This window comes from Notamacropus eugenii, chromosome 4, assembly GCF_028372415.1.
Source record: "Notamacropus eugenii isolate mMacEug1 chromosome 4, mMacEug1.pri_v2, whole genome shotgun sequence".
NCBI classification, from domain to species: domain Eukaryota; kingdom Metazoa; phylum Chordata; class Mammalia; order Diprotodontia; family Macropodidae; genus Notamacropus; species Notamacropus eugenii.
Genome location: NC_092875.1, coordinates 175,648,815 through 175,670,030, shown reverse-complemented (window position 1 = coordinate 175,670,030; position 21,216 = coordinate 175,648,815). Strand labels below are relative to the sequence as shown.

Sequence of the window (21,216 nt, the reverse complement as noted above, 5' to 3'; positions counted from 1 at the left end):
GGGTTGATCAGAAAGATTTTTTAAAAATGGGATTACTTCTCAAATTATGCCTTTAAGAAAAAGTGCCATAAATAAGAATACTGGCATCTCTTTCTTCTGACTTCTTTATGTAAGTTTTCTTTATATTCAGTCTCTCATTACTTCATCAGGCATGTGTTTAAATATTAGAGAAGTTACGTCCTTCAAAAGTGAATATGGGCAAGCAGGACAACTTTGACAGTTACATGTTGAATGTGTTTTATACTTAATGGAAAAAAAAGTTCACATAACATTGGTTCACAGTTTTATATTCTATGCTGTGTGTGGAAACACTGTGCTATTTGGTGTTAAGTTTAAATTTAAAAATTTTTTAAAAAGCCAAATTACTGGCCCCGTATAAATGGCTTCCACACATACTACGATCTGTGTATAAAGGTTTTGATCTATATAGGATGTTATCTCAATCAAAAATCATATCTCCGTTCTAAAATATTTTATGGCACAACTGAGAAATCCTAAGTGAATACCAGATAAAGCTATAAACTTGTTGGGAGGACAAATATATACAACAAATTGATTTATGCTACCTGGGTAACTCTAGTATAAGCCAACAATGAATACCTGATAAGGAAAACAGCACAAGTTTTAAATTAGCACATTCTCTAGGGAATCAGATAGTGAAACAAAAATGATTACTCAACTTGAAATATGAATAAAGTTGTCAGACCAATCCATTGGATTGGAACCCCAATTTCAGACTTGAACACAATAAAGCTATCATGTAGTTGTGCATGATAAAATATCCCTACTAAGCAAGATGGGCTCCATTTGCTCTCCAAGGAGCTGAGCTTCAGTGCTAAATAATTACCACAACTGTTAGAAAGAAATAAAATGAAGGGAATTTAATGATTATATTGAGTGAGATGGGAGAATGAAACATTCTCACTCAGCTGGTTTTTCTGATGTCCACCTACACCACGGGATGAGACCCTGAGGTCCCGTGAGCACTATGAAAGCCTAACTAAACTAGTTTTTTTAGAGACATTTTAAGGGAGGAAAATGATCTGAAAAGAATGCATACATACATCTATACGTGTGTGTCTGTGTGTGTGTACGTGCACATGTATACACACACATACACACACATAAACACACACATATATATTCCTTAGCTAATTCAAGACATAGTGAATACAAGTAGCAGCAGCAGAGCATGGGCAAAGGGACAGGGATGAACAGAGGAATAGGGACTTGCTTACTAGGGCATGGCATAGCCCTGTGTCAGCAGTCACATGACAAATCAAATTTCTCTGGGAGGATAATGGATTCTGAGAGAGTGCTAGTACCCAAGACACACATTTTTCTAACATATGAGAAAACTTAAGTGCTTAGTGAGGAAATTTTTTTTAAAGCTACACAATAAAGTTTTCTTTAAAAAAAAAAAATTATTCCCCCTGCCCACATCTAACCACATTACTTGCTCTTTGTACTACATATACTTCTCTGTTTAAAGGTTCTATCCACCCTTTGTTCTATATGTGTGTATGGCACATCTATCATGAGACAATAAACTTCCTGAAGGTAATCTGTACCAATCTTCCCATCATCTCCTGCCCCCAACAATGTCTTACATATACGAAATGCTTAACTGATGAATTTAAGTATAATCCAGTTTCCTCACTTTTTGGAATAGGAAATAGATCCAAAGAAATGAAGTGATTTGTGCAAATTAACAGTTGTGGCAAGATGCATTTTCAGAGTAAGCATCAGAACCCAAGTCTCAACATCCTTTTTTCAACCTCCCAGTTTTCCTTAAAAACAAACACACAAACAAACAAACAAATGATTCAAAGCATCATTTCTGGTTACTAGTCATGTAAGCAACCAACTGGTGGACTGGACATTTCCTCAGATTCTCATGATTTCTCCAATTTCTTCAAGACAGAAATTATGTGCTAAAGATAAAGTAATTTCAGTTGTCTCTTTGGTCAAGGACACCCAGAACCCAAAACAAGGTAAAACAAACAAAGCAAAACCAAGATTCAGGAACCCTGAGCTCACCCAGCACTCCTCCTACAAATGTAATATTACTGGCACCAAGGCTGCTCTAGCAGACCCAAGAACATGACACAGGCTTATATTAAAACTCACTCCTACATCAAAAACTCACTCCTCTACTCTAGCTTCCCCTTCCCTCCTTCTAGTGTCATGGAGACCCTGGTTCTACACTGCAGAAGTCTGCCTGGGCCTCAACAGCCAGTTCACCAAAGCCACCAAAAGCGTAATAGTGTCTCAATTTTCCCACATCCCTTTCAACATTTGTCATTTTCCTTTTCTGTCATATTAGCCAATCCTATAGGTGGAAGACGGTAACTCTGAGTTGTTTTAATTTGCATTTCTCTTATTAGTAGTGATTTAGAGAATTTTTTAATATGACTATAGATAACTTTATTTCTTTGTCTGAAAAATGCCTTTTCATATCCTTTGACCATTTATCAGTTGGGGAATGACTTGCATTCTTATAAATTTGACTCAGTTCTCTATATATTTAAGCAATGAGGCCTTATCGCAGACACTTGCTGTAAATTTCCTCCATCCCCCCCCCCCCCAATTTTCTGATTTCCTTCTGATCCTGGTTGTATTCATTTTGTTTGTGCAAAACCTTTTTAATTTAATGTAATCAAAATGACCCATTTTACATCTTATAATGTTTTCTATCTCTTGTTTGGCCCTAAATTCTTCCCTTAGTCATAGATCTAATAGGTCAACTATTCCATGCTCCCCTAATTTGTTTATTATATCATTCTTTATGTCTAAATCATGTACCCACTTTGGCCTTATCTTAACATGAGGTGTGAGATGTTTTCCAGTTTTCCCAGCAGTTTTTTTTTCTTTTTTTTTTCTTTTTCTTTTTTTATTTTTATTTTTTAATGTTTAACAATCACTGCCATACAATTGCGATTTTATCCCCCCCCACCTACCCCCCACTACCCCCCTCCCTCCCCACGACTGCATACAATTCTGTATAGATTCTACATATACTTTCCTATTGAGTATATTTTCACTATAGTCATGCTATGTAGTCAGCCTAGGACAAATGAAAGAAATCGTATAACAAATCAGAACATGATACACAAACACATACACATACACAAACATGATCTGCTACATTATGTGAGTGACTTCCATATTTCTCTCTCTGAGTGTGGAAGGCATTTTGCCTTGAGATCCACCATTGGGATTTTTTTTTTTTGTAAGAAGTTCTTGTGTTATTACAAAAATCTAAGTCTACCAGAAAAAACTCTCACACACTGTGGTTGTTGCTGTGCATAAAGTTCTCCTGGTTCTGCTCCTTTCACTCAGCATCAGGTCATATAAGCCCTTCCAGGCCTCTCTGAAGTCTTCTTGTTCATCATTTCTTATGGCACAACAGTACTCCATTACATTCATATACCATAATTTATTCAGCCATTCCCCAATTGATGGACATCCCCTTGACTTCCAGTTTTTGGCAACTACATAGAGTGCTGCTATAAATATTTTTGTACATGTGGGACCCTTTCCCATTTTTATGATCTCTTGGGGGTATAGTCCTAGTAGCGATATTGCTGGGTCAAAGGGTATGTACATTTTTGTAGCCCTTTGGGCATAGTTCCAAATTGCTCTCCAGAATGGTTGGATGCGCTCGCAGCTCCACCAACAATGAATTAGTGTTCCAACTCTCCCACATCCTCTCCAGCATTTATCATTTTCTTGTTCTGTCATGTTTGCCAATCTTATAGGTGTGATGTGGTACCTCAGAGTTGTTTTGATTTGCATCTCTCTAACCAATAGTGATTTAGAGCATTTTTTCATATGATTATAGATAGCTTTAATTTCTTCCTCTGAAAATTGCCTGTTCATATCCTTTGACCACCCAGCAGTTTTTGTCAAACAGTGAGTTCTTGCCCCAAAAGCTTAGATCTTTGGGCTTACCAAACACTAGACTACCATAGTCATTTACTAGTGCATATTGTACACCTAATCTATTCCACTGATCATTTTTTTCATCAGTAGTAGATTGTTGGATTAGTGGTAGTAGTCTGCTTTGTAATTCAGTTTGATATCTGGTAGAGTTAAGCTACCACCTTCCTTCACAATTTTTTTTTATTGATTCTCTGATATTCTCGACCTTTTGTTCTTCCAGATAAATTTTATTATTTTTTCTAACCCGATAAAATAATCTTAGGTAGTCTGATTGGTATGGAACTGAATAAATAAGTTAATTTAGGTAGAACTGTTAATTTTACCATGGTGGCTCAGCCTACCCATGAGCAATAAATATTTTTCCATTTGTTTAGATCTGACTTTATTTGTGTGAGAAGTGTTTTGTAATTGTGTTCATATAGTTCTTAGATTTGTCTTGACAAGTAGACTTTCAAGTATTTTATGTTTTCTAAAGTTATTTTAAATGGAATTTCTCCAATACTTTATGTCCTATATAGCAAAAATAATGAGCAGAATGGAAAAAACATGAATCAACAACGCCAAGTTTCAACAAAGAAACAAAAAAGAGAACCATCGATTAGTGTACACATAGAAGTGATGGAAAACCTAGAAGAAGAGAGACAGGAAACAATAACATTAAAAGAAAATATGCTTGAAGGGCAGCTAGGTGGTGCAGTGGATAGCGCAAAAACTTATAATAATTGGTATTGCTCTGGGAGTGAGAAATAATGAAAAGGGAGCATCCCTGGGGTAAACCCTCTAGGGCAGGGGCAGAAAGCACCTAGAATGGATACCTAGGAAGCTTTTACTGAATAATGAAGAATACAGAGATAAGAGAGAGACCAGATAATTATGGGAATCATGTATCAAAGAACGAGGGCCTAGAAAACAGAAAGAGAAGGTGCATAATGAAGAGAGTGAGAAAAATCGTTTTTGGAAAGATGTGCAAAAATGAAATTAAAAACTAAGGAACAGGACTAACTGAAGGGTAGGAAAGGAAAATGGAACATCAAATGAGAAGAGAGCACCAGGAGTGAATGAAAGAGAGCCAGTGGAAAGAGAGTTAAGGGGAAAAAAAGGTTAAAGTAACTGAAGAAACATGATACTGTGTTTGCAGCAGAAGACAAAACTTGAAACAGAAAAGCTTCTACAAGGACAACATTAATGCATCCAGGATATGAAAGAAAGTGGTTGAATAGGAAAAATTTTTGTATCAAATTTCTCTGATAAGGATTTGTTATCCAAAATATGTCAATAATTAATAAAAATAAATGATTTATAGTCATTCTTCAATAGATAATCATTTTTAAAAGAGCTGCAAAGTATTCACAACCATGTGAAAAATTCTCTACACCATTAAAAATTAGAGAAATGCAAATAAAAACAACTAAGATTTTACCTCACACCCAACAAATTGGTAAAAATGACAAAAAATGGCAACAGGCCATTTTGAAGATATTGTGGAAAGATAGGCACACTAATATATTGTTACTGGATATGTGAAACAGTATAATCATTTTAGAAAGCAATTTGGAATTATGCAAATATTGTGACTAAAATGTCCATGCTCTTTGAACGACTCTATAACTGGGCTTATACCCCAAGGAAGTCATCAGTATGAAAAAAAAATCCTCATATACTCCAAAATATTTATAGCAGCACTTTTTGTGATAGTTAAGAATTGAAAACAAAGCACATGTCCATCAATTGGGGGAATAGGTAAACAAACTGTACATAAATGTAATGAAATATTACTGTGATATAGGAAATGATGTGTGTGATGAATACAGAGAAACATGGAAAGATCTCTATAAACTTATGTAGAATGAAGAAACAGAGACAAAAAAACAATATATGCAGTAACCATAGCAATGCAAATGGAAAGATCAAGGATATACCAAAAAATCAAAATTAAATGTAACAAAATTATGAATTTCAAATGGAACTCAAATGAAGAGATGTGAGAAGACATTCCAACCTACCCCTCTGTGGAAATGAGTAGTCCATAGATATGACATATTACACATATTTTTAGACTTTTTCAATGTACCTTTAAAAACAGACTAACCCAAATGGCAAAAGCCAATGAAGAGAAAAATGTTTTAAAAAGGAGAATTATTCAAATGGAAAAAGAGGTTCGAAAGCTCACTGAAGAAAACAGTTCTCTAAAAATTAGAATGGAGCAGTTGGAAGCTAATGACTTTATGAGAAACTAAGAAATTACAAAACAAAACCAAAAGAATGAAAAAATAGAAGACAATGTGAAATATCTCACTGGAAAAACAACTGACCTGGAAAATAGATCCAGGAGAGATAATTTAAAAATTATGGGACTACCTGAAAGTCATGATCAAAAAAAAAAAAAAAGCCTTGACATCATCTTTCATGAAATTATTGAGGAAAACTGCCCTGATATTCTAGAACCAGAGAGTAAAATAAATATTGGACATAAGAAAACTTGTTTCTTGACAATTAGGCTTTCAAAGAAGCATGGGATGATGACTCAAAGGCAGGATGCTACTCTCAAGAAAGATCTTCAATCTGGGTGACTACTTGTTGGGGGATATCAAAGAAAAGATTCATACGCTGGGCAGAGATGATTTTTTAATGGTCCTTCCAATTCCAAGACATTCTGTGATTCCATAAAATGAGAGTTAATGGCATAAACATGTCTAACTTTTAAATGTATTTATTGTACACATAACAGAAATATTCTTCACATTATTCCTTGGCACTCCATCCATTTACAAAGATCTGCTGGTCATCTCTGCCTGGATGTTCTGCTGGTCATTTAAACTCAACATGTTCAAAAGAATGTAGCATAGTATCTGTCACATTAGTAAACACTTGTTAAATGTTTGTTGACTTGGCTTGAACTTCAATCTTCAACAGTGTTCCTTCCATGAACATCTTTTCCTTATGGTATAGCCATAGTTTCTGTGACCCAGGCTCACAGCCTTGCAGTCCAGGGCTCTTTTGTATCCCTATCACATTCTACCTGATATATAGTGATTTGTGTATGCACTGCATTCTTCTCCCACCTCTCATTCAATAGATCATAGGTTTCTGGAGGTCAGGGACTCATTTTTTTCACCTTTGTAACCTCAGTACCTAGGACAATGTTTGCTAAGCACATAGTAGGTATGCAATAAAATTTTCTGAGTGAGTGGTTGAGAAGATAAAAGGAAACCATACCTAGAAACTATCTGTAGAAGGAACAAAGTTCAATTTCTAAATATGCCTAGCTCCTCATTACCTCTTTCTCACAGCAGGCAGCCAACAAGCATTTATTAAGCATATACTATATGCCAAATTCAGGGCTAAGCATTGGAAATAATGGAGTATGAAATAGCTGGAATGTAGGAGGAAGAAGAAGGAAGTAAGGTACCTATGGGGGCATCTTCCATTTTTAGATCCATCCATGCTCAACTTACTTACAATTTATTCAATTTCATTCTATTTTTCCTCAGCTTAAATTTTAGGGGTTAAATTTTAGGGGTTGGCAAGGGATTTTGAAAATAGATTTCTCTACTTGTGATGAAAGCAGTGTCTGAATTTGTTTTAAAACTTTTGTGGAGGTTTTTTCTTCCTTCTAAAATGTTCAGAGAGAAAAAAAAAGACATGACCTAAAAACAAAACCAAAAACCAATGGCTAAAGAGAGGCCAGCTCTCTAACTCCTCTCCCCTTTTCCCCCCAAAATGTGTATTTGTGGGAGTCATTAGACGAGTTAATGAAAAATCTTTAGTATTATCTCCAAAGTAACTTTTGTAAGGGCCTTGAGCTTCAAAGATAATGTGAGATCAGGAAGGAGTAACAATGCTTAAATAATGCTTTTTTCCCTCTCTCCTCTGTTGGTTAATGACAGATAAGACTCAAGGGGCCTGGAGCAGAGAGAAGGACCCATGGATGAAAGTAGTACTAAGCTTATAAAATACTTTAAATTTCAGAAATCCACACTTGGGAAAAGTTTAGATTGCTTCCTTGCTCAACACTACCTTCAAAGCACCACTATTTATTTGGTGGCAGCTGCTCAAATTCTGAAAGCATAGAGCCCAGGAGAAATCAGGCTTTTGAAGACTGGCCTGATATATTCAGTAAAGTTATAGCCAAACCTCATAACTGACTTGTCATTAACCTAAACCTATGAACGTTTAATTTCATTCATTTTTACAAAACACCAGGCCCTAGATTTTGATATGGAATTAAGTCCAATTTGCTTTTTTACTTCCATGAAGCGATAGCGTTGACAAATGCACTTTGTAACAAGTTCAGATTTTGCAGCATAAAGAAAATTGATTGAGACAATAAATTAAATTATTCCCATTACACTTTTGTCTTTCAAATCTCAATTGGAGATTTACTTCTCCACTTCTTGTGAATATTTGTTTTTACTGTTCTAAAGGGCTCTTTGTACTATGGTGCTCAATAAACTGGGAACATTTTGGTAAATGCAATAGAATCATAGAATTAAAAGGGACTTTAGAAGTCATTCAATTCCATTTCATTCAACAAACATTTATTAAGCTTGGAGTATTTGCAAGGTTTCTTGCTAGCTTTGGGGAATACAAAGCAAAACCCTTGCTGCCCTCAGAGAGCTTAATTTCTGGTGGGGAGTAAGGGAAACAACACGTGCACATACAAGTAAACCTGAGGTCACGTGAAGAAGCGGAGAACACTGAAAACTGATGGGACAAGGACAGGTTTCAGGGAAGAGGCAGCATCTCAGCCAATGAACAAAAAGATTCTAAAGGAGGAAAGGACCAGGGATGTCATTTGAGAAGGAAGAGTATCCTGCACAAAGGCAGTGTGAAGGGAGAGGCAATATAGGGAACAGCTAGTAAGGTGTGGCTGGAATGTAGACTAAAGGAAGAGGTTGTAACAAGGAAGTTTGGAAAGGTAGGCTAGAGGTAGATTGGATAGACCTATGGTTGCCTACCTTAGGAATTTATATTTTATCCTAGAACTTAGGGGAGTCACTGAAGATTCTGTGTGACATGGTTAGTTAGGCTTTGATAAGGAAACTTACTGGATGTGGAATGTGAGGCAGAGAAGAGACCCACTGATGACTCAGCAGTCATGAACTCATATTACTGAGGGGCCATGTAGGAGGACATCTAGGCCAGTGGTACCACTCAAATAGAAAGGGAACCATAAGGATCCATAAGGTTCACAGTCATATTGACTTAGAAAACCACATATTAATATTATTTATCTTCTGTTTTATTTTTACATATTTTGTTAAATATTTCCCAATTACATTTTAATCTGCTTCAGGGCCTTGAGGGAGTGTCACGGGGCCCCTTCTAGTCCAAACCCTACCAGAACCATGAATCTGGGGTTTAACTTTTCCCTAAGTGGTGCATTCATTCATTGCTCAAGGAACTCTAGTAGTAAGGAACTCATTACTCTTTGGAGGTAACCTATTCATTGATAAACTTTTGTATAGTTTTAATTGTTAGGAAGTTGTTCTTTATGATGAATTGAATCTCATTTTTTTCTTTTTTTTTTTCTGTAACTAATATCCACTAATCATAATACTGCCTACTGGGTCCAGATAAAACAAATCTAACCCCTCTTCTACCAGACAGCTCTCAGATACTTGAAACTGGTTATCACATGTGTGTGTATGTATACAAACACATGTATGTATATACATACATATATATACACAAACTATATATGCACACACTATATATATATGCCATCCCTCCTAAAATTTCCTTTCATTTATTTTATCAATATTCTCCACTACTTATTTATATATATGCTGTCTATCCTGATCAAATGTAAGCTCTCTGAGTTGTGTGTGCATGTGTGTGTATATGTATATATATATATATATAATTAGATATCATACGGATAAGTTTCATCTAAATGTGTATGTACACACACACGAGATTCAGTCCTCCTTCTGATTACTTTTGAAAGTTTTTGTAGTCAGCTTTCAGCCTGTGAAAATGTGCTTTCAGTTACATAAACCAATTTTACCTGCAAAAATAGTATGCTATATCAGGTGTTTTCCCCCCTTAAGTCCAAATTTTGACAGTTCTTACTTCACCACTTCATCTAATCATTTGGCAATAAAAAAATAAGCTATCAAATTTGGCTGGCATGATATGTTCTTTATGAACTCCGGCTGTTCTCACTTATGATTCCATTATGCCCTGTATATTTACAGATTTTCTCCCTTTGTTCCATTATTTTGTTTTCTCTCTTACTTAACTTCATAGAGTGCCAGGAGCATACTGTGTGTCAGTCAGAGGCAGGCACAGTTCCTAGCAGTCAGCTTTTGTTCTATTACATCTCAATTACTGAGGCCCACAGAACTCACCGTGTTCCTCTTAGCATTTTGGAAGTTTGTTGTACAAACTTTTTAACTATCCTTTGCTATGGTCACAATTCTTTCTGAGATTTCACTAATGCCAAGTAAAATATTTCAATGAGGGAAAACTTAATTGCTTGGAAAAATAATTTAGTGCTTAGGATAAATGTCTAGTTAGCTAACTTTTCATGTCCACATGTCATCTTTCTGACTGGACTCCAAGGTAACTGAGGGCAGAGATGGGTATCTGGCATTTCTTGGTCTCCCTTATAGTCTTGCATAGGAGATGCCTAACTCATGTGTTGCTTCACTGAAGAAACAATTGTTCTTAAACATGCCAGATTTCCCATCTACTACATCTTCTTTTATTGTCCAGATACTCTTTTTCTGCTGTTGGTCAACAACTCTTACCAAAAGGTGCTAGAAATATCCTATGATCATTAAAGAGAAAATTAACTTCATATAAAGGACTTTAAAGCTATTTGTCTTTTTGAAATTAGTAACATTTTTGGTGGCACTGTTATTAACTTTACCCAGATGATCAATACAATATACCTTGGACAAGGGACTGCAGATAGCCAGCAGCTGGCACCAAGATCTTAGAGGAGGAAAATGGTGACCTACATGACAGTGGAAAATTATGCAGTACTCTCTATATTCCAAGGTGTTTCATGATGCAAAAGGCCATCTTTTTAAATCTTAATATTTTCCCATATGTTCTATGATATAAATCATGTAACAGCAATACATTTAAATAAAGGATAACATAAAGGACAGTAGAGGAATAAATGGTGGATGTAATTATGCTGCAGCCTCTTGCCAGGAGTGACTTTCCAGAATTATTACAGTGCAGCCCTCTCCATACTCTATGGTCCAAACACTCTTGTTTTCTTAGACTACATAGTTCCCTTTAAGACTCAGCTCACATACTACCTTCAACATGAAGCCTCTTCCTGATGCTCCCACCTCCTAGTGCTCTTCCTTCTACAATTTCCTTGCGTTTACTCTGCTGATAATCTGCATATATCTGTGACTTATTGTGTATATGTTGTCCCTCCGGATCAACTGTAAGCTCTCTGAGGGTAGTGATTTCATTAGCTCCCAGGGGTTAAATTATCATCTTTATACTGGTGATCTGTCAGTCCAGCTTTATTCTTTTTCCTAAGCTCTAGTCCTCTATCACCAACTACCTCTTTTTTTAAAAAATTATTTATTTTATTTTTAATTTGTGGAAAAAAACATGCATTTCCATAACAGTATATAAAAAAGATGATTACACATGAAACTGCAAATATAGTATGTACAACTTGCTCTTCTTTTAAAATATATAATAAAGTTATCATGTAAATTTCTTTTTTTTCTTCCTTCTCCTCCCCTTCCCTAGAGATGGCTGGCAGTAGACACAAATATGCATATATGTGTAAAATCATTCTGTACATACTTTTATCAGTTCTTTCCCTTTATAGTCACATGAAAAATGCTCTACATCATTATTAATTACAGAAATGCAAATTAGAACAACCAACTACCTCTTGAACATTCTAAAATGGATGTCTCATAAGCATCACAAACTGAATATGTCTCAAGCAGAACTCATTATGTTTCCAAACCCAACCCCTTTCAGAGCTTTCCTATCCAGGAGAGGATGATGCTACCATCCTCTCAGGTCATGCAGGTTCCCAATCTTGGTGTCACCTTTGACATTCACCCTGTAAAACCAATTCCTTTCCCTCCACTCACATGATTGCCACCTAGCTCAGATCTCATGACCTCTTGCTGGGACTACTGCAATAGCTTTCTAATTGGTCTCCTCATCTCAGGTCTCTTTCTGCTCTAATCCATCTCCCACACTGCTTCAAAGCATCTGCCTAAAACTGAAGTCTGACCATCTTATCTCCACATGCAACAAACTCCAGTGGTTCTTCACCTCTTCCTCTCAGTATTCTTCACTTCCTTCAAGACCCAGCTCAAACTCAAGTTCATGAAGAAGGCTTTTCATGGTTTCCTTAGCTAGTAGTTCCCTTCCCTTCTAACAGTACGTATCTTATATATACCTACTTAGACACAGTGTGAGTTCTTCACTAGAATGTAGACTCCTTGAGGCAAGAAACTCTTTTTACTTGTTCTCTGCATCCCCAATGCTTATCCAGTTCCTGGCACATAGTAAGCACTTAATAAATGTTTGCCAATTAATTTTTGCTTTTCTATACCCAGTACTTATATAACCAATACTTATGGATTAACTGGCTGATTCTATGTGAGAACTAATGTACAAGACACCATCATAGATATGAATTATCAGAATAGAAGGTGGGCTGGTTATGTAGTGAAAGCAAGAGATAAGAGACATATCCAAGGTGTTACACTGGGATCCACAAAATATTAAAAGTCTTGGCAGGAGGTTTCAGACTGTATAGAATTTCACCCTCTCAAATCTTACTGTCATTCATTTATATCCCTACAAAATTCACAAAACATCCAATAGTATGGGAGAAGGATGAACAGATACAACAATACCAGATTATAGAGGGCTTTAAATACCTACTAAAAAGTTTGGGAAAGACTAAAAGGTAAAAAGAAGTCATTTGTCTTCAATTCTTGTGTGTTTGACAATAAACATATATAATTATTAGTAGAGTAGCACACGTATATAATGTATAAATAAGTAAATATAACATTGGGGTTTTTGTTTATTAAGAAGCAAGAATACCAACATGGCAGCAATCCCAATTAATGTGTAACTTCTAGCAATTCATGACTGTGGGAGAAGGCTTCTATGTTAAGTTTGTAGGGAAGGGCCTGGTACTCTGGGAAAGTAAATCCCTACTATCCTGGTCTTTCTAAAATCACCTCCAGGACATTAGTTACCAAGCTTCTTCTTCAGGAAATTATGTCATGCATTCATGATAACGGTATTGCAATCCCTAGAGTATCCAGGAACTTTCCAGGTTGTCCACAGAATGAAAACCTATGACCTGGCTCAGGAGGCTGGAAGGAAGGGGCAGGTCAGTGAACCAGGTAAAACCAGCGTGGGCCTTCTGCATGGATGGCAGTGCTTGCTGATGCTCATCTCCAAAGCGGACTAGAGCTTGGCACACATTATTTACCCCTACCCACTTGCAATTACTTCCTTTTCTACTCAGACACTTACATTAGGCAAGCTTCTTAAGCATAGCACTAGGTGTTTTTGTGGGAGTATGTATGTATATGTACATGTGAATTCTTAATAGAAAATAAAAGCAAAACAAAAAAATAAAGACAGGAAACCACCTTTTCCTTTCTATCTAAGTCATGTATGTGAGGGCAGCTAGGTGGTGCAGTGCATAGAGTACCAGTGCAGGAGTCAGGAGGACCTGAGTTCAAATCTCACCTCAGTTACTTGACACTCTCTAGCTGTGTGACCTTGGGCAAGTCATTTAACCCCAATTGCCTCATCCTGGGTCATCTCCAGTCATCCTGATGAATATCTGGTTACTAGATTCAGATGGCTCTGGAGGAGAAGTGAGGCTGGTGACCTGCACAGCCCTCCCTCACTCAAAACAAAGTCAAGTGCAAGTCATGTCATTATTTCTCTGATGGCATGGTCTTCTTTGGCAACGAAGGATGAACACACACACAAGTCATATATGTGCTTTGAAGCAGCATTAGCAACCCTGTTTCCTTTGTACTCGACAGAAACAATAGCCTTTCAGCAGCCTTTAAAAAAAAAGGAAGGGAGGGAGGCAGGAAGATAGAGAGAGAGAAGAAGGAAGGAACGAAGGAAGGAAGGAATGGATTAGAAGGAGAGAGGTCATTTAGGGGGCTATTACTATTGTAAGAGTCCAGTTAAGAGTGAATAAGCACTTAAACTAAAGTTGGTAGCAATGTGAATGAAGAAGAAAGGCCAGATGCAAGATGTTCTGGAGCTAAAGTCCATAGAACTTGGTAACTGACCCACTTGCTGAGGTGAAAGAGGAAGAGAAAGAACTCAAAGTAGCTTGGGCTACTGGAAGGCTGGTCACATCACCACCAAAAACAGATAAATCGGGAAAAAGAGCAGATCTGAGGGGAGAAAACTCTTAAAGTCTGTTTTAGACATGTTGAGTTTGAGGTTCCAGCAAGACATTGAGTTAGAGATGTTCATCAAATCTGGCATGTAGGTTCAACTCTCAAGGGAAAAAATTGGGGCTAAATATATAAATTTGTTAATAGCCAATGTGGAGTATACAGAAGGAGAAAGGAAGGCTGAAGGCAGAGGGAAGCCTTGGGGGTGGGAGGGCATTAACTTTTGGAGATTGAAGGAAGACAATGAAACAACAAAAGAAGAGAAGAAAGAATCTGAAAGGTCAGGAGAGAGCATAATAGGAAACCAGCTGAAGGAGGAGAAATTATTGAAAAGGCAAGTTTGGCCACAAGGTAAAGAAATGTTTTAGCCACGGCAATTCATGCGGATCATCCGCTTCTGAAAAGCTACGGAGGGGTTTAAATCTGGATCAGTAGAGAGAATACCCGCACTGATGAAGTCACAGATGTATTGAAGTTTTAAGGAAGGACTTTTGGAGTCTTAATTATACCTTGTAACTCTATACTTGTATTGAATTTCCTGTTGTTTCTGTTGTATTCCTACACTTCCTTCACAATCTTCATACCTAAATAGGAACCTTGTTTTTGCATGTCTTTTCATCCCTATTGCTAAGTATAATGCCTGACACACAGTAAACATTTAATAAATGCTTGTTGACGACAAATACACTGCTTTGCCTACAAGATGGTCTCTCTTCTGTGTAAGGATTCTGTGCGTGTGTGTGTGTGTGATCTCAGAGAAAGAGAGAGTTACACGTGCTAATCCTTCAGTGTCATATTGAAGTCTACCTGCCCTCTCCAACTCTACTTGGGCTAGGTACATGTGTCACTAATGAACCATGACCAAGTCAACATTTAGGGAGGCTTCCTTTAATAGTGACAGGGAAGCTAGGTTGATATCAGTTCAGCAGGTCCCCTGGTATGAAAACAGGGATAGGTAGAGGGAAAAGAATGGAGGGAGGATCTGAAAGATGATGGAATGAGGGGAATGGAAATAAAGTGTCCACCTAAAAGAGGATCAGGTAAAAATAGCTATGTCTTGGGTAAGGGTTATATGTGATAACTGTCAAGCTATTGGACGTTATTTTTAAAAGGACCTTGTTCCTGCCATTTTAAAAAATCTAGTGTTCTCTAAACCCAGGGCAGTATTTTGAAGCAATGGAGTAAAGAAAACAATGTGATCATGGCTTGTTTTTTTACTCCATAGGGTTAGCTGGGAAGACCAAAAAAAAAAGTATCAGAAAATGTAAGATTCTCTCTGTCTCTGTGTCTGTCTGTCTCTCCCTGCTTTGTCTCTGTATCTGTCTGTCTGTTTCTCTCTCTCTCCCCCCTCTGTCTCTGTCTGGGCTTATTGGTTATTGATTGTAGTTGGTTGAAATATGGCCTCCCTTCAGTTCAACAGCAAATGCTTTTTCAGCTGAAAAACAAGTGTTTTTGCATAGAAGCAATAAAAAAGGAAGAGGTTTGTTGAGTATATTTTTCCAGTAGGATATGGTAAAAGAACAGGCAGAATTCAATTCCTATGATTATCTAATCACATTTTCTCATTTGTTTAAATGAACATGTGACAATGGTGAGTGGAAACTGTCAAAGCCCAAGCCAACTAAAGCAAAATGACTCATTTTAATAAAGCAGGGGGAGAATCTAAGAATGTGAACTCCTGTGGCAATGACTGTATGCAGGACAAAATTTACCACTGATTATGTACTATGCTGTATTGTTCATTCATTCAATAAATCAGTGGGACATTTAAAGGCACCAAAACAAGGCATTGTTGAGGATACAGCCTATCCTCAAGAAACTTGAAATCTAGCAGATGAGATCAGAACACTAATTTGACAGCGATTTGTAATCAATCAGCACTCATTTATAAAGCATCTCCTATATACCAGGCACTGCACTAGGTGCTTAGATATAAATACAAAGGTGAAAGAATTTTTACTCTCAAAGATCTTATGTTCTTTTAGGGGAGACAGCATGTACATATATATGTGGAATGAATACATACATGATAAACATTTTTCAAGTGTCCACTATGTGTTAGGCAACATCCTACGTGCTAGGAATGCAAATACAAATAAAACAAAAACAATCCTTGCCCTCAAGGAGCTTACAGTCTAATGGAGGAGACAACAATAATAATGACCACTAATAATAGCTAACATTCATATAGCATTTACTACATGCTAGCACTGTGCTGAGTACTTTAGAGTTATCTCATTTGGTCCTCATAGTAACCCCTGGAGGGAGGTACTGTTATTATCCCCCTTTGACAGATGAGGAAACTGAGGCAAACTAAAGTTAAGTGACTTGTCCAAGATCACATGGTTCGTAAGTATCTGAAGTCAGATTCTCAAGACTTCCTGAATCCAGTTCCAGTATGCTCTATCCATCGCACTACTTTATATCGTGTGTATGTGTGTATACATTTACATACACACATACACATATATACACACATACATACGTATATATATTTTACCATATCCTACTGAAAAATATACTCAACAAACTTTTTCCTTTTTTATTGGATTTACACAATATATACATATATAAACACACACATTATATATTTGTGTGTGTATATATTATATATAATTTTATATTATATATATAATATATGGATATATTATATATATGTGTGTGTATATACATATACATACACACAGAATAAATACAAGTTGCTAAACAGAAGGTAGTTAGGGGAGAGAAAACACTAGCTATTGGAGGGACATGTAAGACGGATTGGAGGGATGAGAGCATAGAGGTAGGGAGACCAACTTAGTACGTATGAGTGATTGTGAGGAAAAGTTGCCTCACCAGGCACTGTTGGGAGGTCCTGGTTTGGTGTAGGAGGATGCAAAAAGACAGAGTGTGGTTTCAGACAAGCCAAGTTTGAGCTGTCAATGGAGCATCTCGGTGGATGTGTTCAACCGACAGCAGGTCTAGATCTCATAGGAGACAGTGGTTCTGGGAGTAAATTGTCTAAAGGGAGGGAGCAAGTCATATTTATTCTTCTGTAATCTCTCTATCACCTAATGCTGTTCTAGGCCCAGCACAAACAGATGGCCCTGGGCTAATGAGGAATCCTTACTTCATCTTCATGCACAGCTAAGCCTTGCGCCTTCAAGAATGAGTATCCAGTTTGGGGCTCACACAAGGACCTTCTCTCCATTATGACATGACTCTGGACCACTCAGACTGAGCTTCATCCAAGGACCCATTTCCCAAAGAGACTAGGAGACCGCAATTCATAGCTCCGAACAAAGGAGAGATCAACAGAGGTGTTTCCCATCTGTAATGTGATGGCAGTGTACATCATGGCATATCAGTATCACTCCCCAAAGCCTCGCTAAAGAGAAAAGGCTCGGTTTATTATAAAGGTGGTACTTGGAATGTGTACTTGCTCTCACACTTCTGTCTTCTCTCTGACATAAATAACCTAAGTCACAGCACAGAAATGCTTTTTGCAGCCAATCCTGCTGCTTGGTGAGCGGTTTCTCATGTGTACCCAAAATAAAAGATACCAACGAGTTCAGCCCAAGTCTGCACAGTCCTGCTGCTTTTGTTTAGTATAAAAATCTGAGCAGAATAAAGGGTGCAGATGTGGCACATCCCCTTTGGTAATGCTCCTTTCCTGCTGGCACTTATAATGGTGGGTTGGATCTGTAGGGGACAATTACTAACGCAGATTCAAAGGTACCTAGGGAGTGGATCCTCCTAGAACAATGGCCCAGGAATCCTTGCCAGCATACTTACTTTTAATTTTCAGCCAATAGACACAATTTGGTCAAAGCTAAGGCACTGCTGGTCCTGAAGTCAGGAAGACCCATCTTCCTGAGTTCAAATATAACCTCCGACATTTACCAGTTGTGTGGCCCAGGGCAAGCCACTTAACTCTGTTTGCCTCATTTCCTTGTCAGTAAAATGAGCTGAAGAAAAAAGTGGCACCACTCCAGTATCTTTGCTGAGAAAACCCCAAATGGGGACACAAACAGGCACTACTGAAAAAAATAACTGAATAATAACAAAGCACTGACAAAGATAAGTAGCTACAACCCCCCTTCCCCAACCACACACCCCTATAAACTGGATGAGGGGGAAGGCACACTCTTCTACAATACACGCACTATCAGTTGGAAGAATGGGTATCAATATAATGCACTGGTAGGAAGGTACTGAACCTCGAATCCAAAGATTCAGATGACATAGATTTATATATTGACTTTCCCACTTAACAGATGTGTGACTTTGAACAAATCATCTCTCCTCTCTAGGCCTCAATTTCTTTTTTTGTTTTATTTTATTTGTTTTCAGTGTTCTACAATCACTTCCACACGTCTTAGATTTTTACCCCTTCTTCCTCCTCCTTCCCCCCTACCTCCCCAATCCCTCCCTGAGACAGTACATTACATAGATTCTACACATACATTCCTATTAAATATATTTTCGCCTTAGTCATGTTGCATAGAAGAGTTAAAATGAATGGGAGAAATTATAAAACAAACCAAAGCATAATACAAAAGAAAATGACTCGTTACATTCTGTGATCGAATTCCATAGTTCTTTCTCTGGATGTGGAAATTTTTTAAGTCCTTGCATTGCAATGAAGTTCTAAGTCTGCCAGAAAAAATCCTCACACACTGTGGTTGTTGATGTGTATAAAGTTCTCCTGGTTCTGCTCCTTTCACTCAGCATCAGTTCATATAGGTTCTTCCAGGCCTCTCTGAAGTCTTCCTGTGCATCATTTCTTATAGCACAATAGTATTCCACTATACTCATATACCACAATTTATTCGGTCATTCCCCAACAGATGGGCATCCCCTTGATTTCCAGTTTTGGGCCAGCACAAAGAGTGCTGCTATAAATAGTTTTGTACATGTGGGACCCTTTCTCATCAGGATACAGTCCTAGAAGTGGTATTGCTGATTCAAAGGGTATTTACATTTTTGTAGCCCTTTAGGCCTAGTTCCAAATTGCTCTCCAGAATGGTTAGATCAGCTCACAGCTCCACCAACAATGAATTAGTGTTCCAACTCTCCCACATCTCCAACATTTATCATCATTCTGTTCTGTCATGTTATAGGCCTCAATTTCTTCATCTGTAAAAACCACCAGACATGGGAACACACATGGCCAAGGCTACTCATGCTTCTGTTACTGAAGGGCCTCAATGCCCTATCCCTTCTGTTAATATCTTCAGAGGGTTTCCTCTGGATGCTGTCTCATCGTCGGAGCTCCTCCCCACAACTTGATTCCTGACTACCAAAGACTAATTCTCTATTTCCATGGCTCTTTTCTCTGATGCTAGAAGCCACACATCTTAAGGGTTGCCTCTAAGAATCAACACATGCTTACTCCAGCGATGACAAATTAGTTGTTGCTTTTTTTTAAGCTGTGATGCCAATCAAAATAGGATCTTTTGCTATTTTTGTTTTAGTATTATCAAGAGCCTCTGATTGAATCTTGCCTTTAACAAACAAGAGTCTTTACAATGACTAAAGTACAAATACAAGAGTTTTCTTTAACTAAAAACAGTGTATGTATTTGTATTGTTAATTATTTTAATGTGATTAAAGATCTTTCTCACCCAGTGATGGGCCTGCCCATTGTGGGAAGCTTGATTAGGAAGCTTGTTTTGTAGGAGGGTCCTAAGCACCTTTTGTTTCTTCTGTTGAGGCACTGGGTCAAAGAGTTGTGATGCCCTCTGGCTCTAAAGAAGGAATAAATATTCTGAGTTGAGGTTCTACTTTGGGTTTAGTTTTTGCAAGGTTTGAGGGCCAGATGAGGACTCTGGGAAGCCATTAAGGAGCCCGCTGGCTTTGAGAGCCCAGATGTTGTGCTTCCTTCTCTGGTAACTATGGTAGGACAATTGGGGTCCAATTATCTGTTGAATTCAAGCAAAGGAAGCCATGTCTGTTGATCTTTTGATTTCTTTGTACTTTCTTTGAAATTCCGAGTGCTAACTCTCTGACTTAACTGAATGATATGTGTAGTTGGTTAAAGGAATGATCCATGTGCTTGATTAAAGTGACTGTTAATCCCTTGAAAGTTGTTTTCCTTTTATGAATGCAGATCTAAGTACCTGTGATAGCAGGCTTCCTTGTGCATGTTTGGGTGCTTACTGCTTGCTACATAAGCCAACAGGGACAAGACCTATATTAATCCAGTAAGTAGTAAACTGTCCTAATTCCATCAGGAATATGTAATAAAGCATGTATGCATACATAAACATTTACTCACATAAAACAAATTAAAATGTAAAAATTCATGGGAGCATAAAATATAGATGAAGGAGAAAGCATTTCTGTATGGTCAGGGGAATCACAGAAGAAGTCATGGAACAGCCTAGCATTTGAATTTGGCTTCAGACTGTGATGTTTAAAAAAAAAAAATTAAGAGCCAAGATGGCAGAGTAGAAAGACACACATACTCTAGCTCTTCCCCCACAGCCCATAAAATACCTGTAAAAAATAACTCTCAACAAATTCTAGAGCATCAAGAGCCACAGAACAATGGGGTGGAGGAAATTTCCAGCCCAGGGTGACCTGGAAGGCCAATGAGAAAGGTCTGTCACACTGGACGCAGAGCGGAGCATAGCTCAGCCATAGCCACATGGCACTGGGAGGAGCAGGGCTAGAGCAGGCCTCAGAGATGGAATGACCAGCACCAGCAGAGATTCTCAGATCCCTCAACCCACAGGCAAAAAAGACACTTCAAGGGTCTGTGAGAAAGCTTTTTCAACCAGAGCAAGAAGTGAGCAGGGTCCTCCCTTAGCCCTGGCCCCAGGTGGTGGGGAGGCAGCAGCAGACAATGGCACATGCAGTGGCAGTGGTGCAGGCAAGCAGTAGCCAGCATCCATTG

General features: G+C 37.8%; 1 protein-coding gene across 12 annotated transcripts in view; it reads right to left on the bottom strand.

Moving 5' to 3' along the window:
* FARS2 (phenylalanyl-tRNA synthetase 2, mitochondrial) overlaps positions 1–21,216 on the bottom strand; it is a 643,321-nt gene that overhangs the window by 211,508 nt on the left and 410,597 nt on the right. The gene's annotated exons all lie outside the window — the stretch shown is intronic.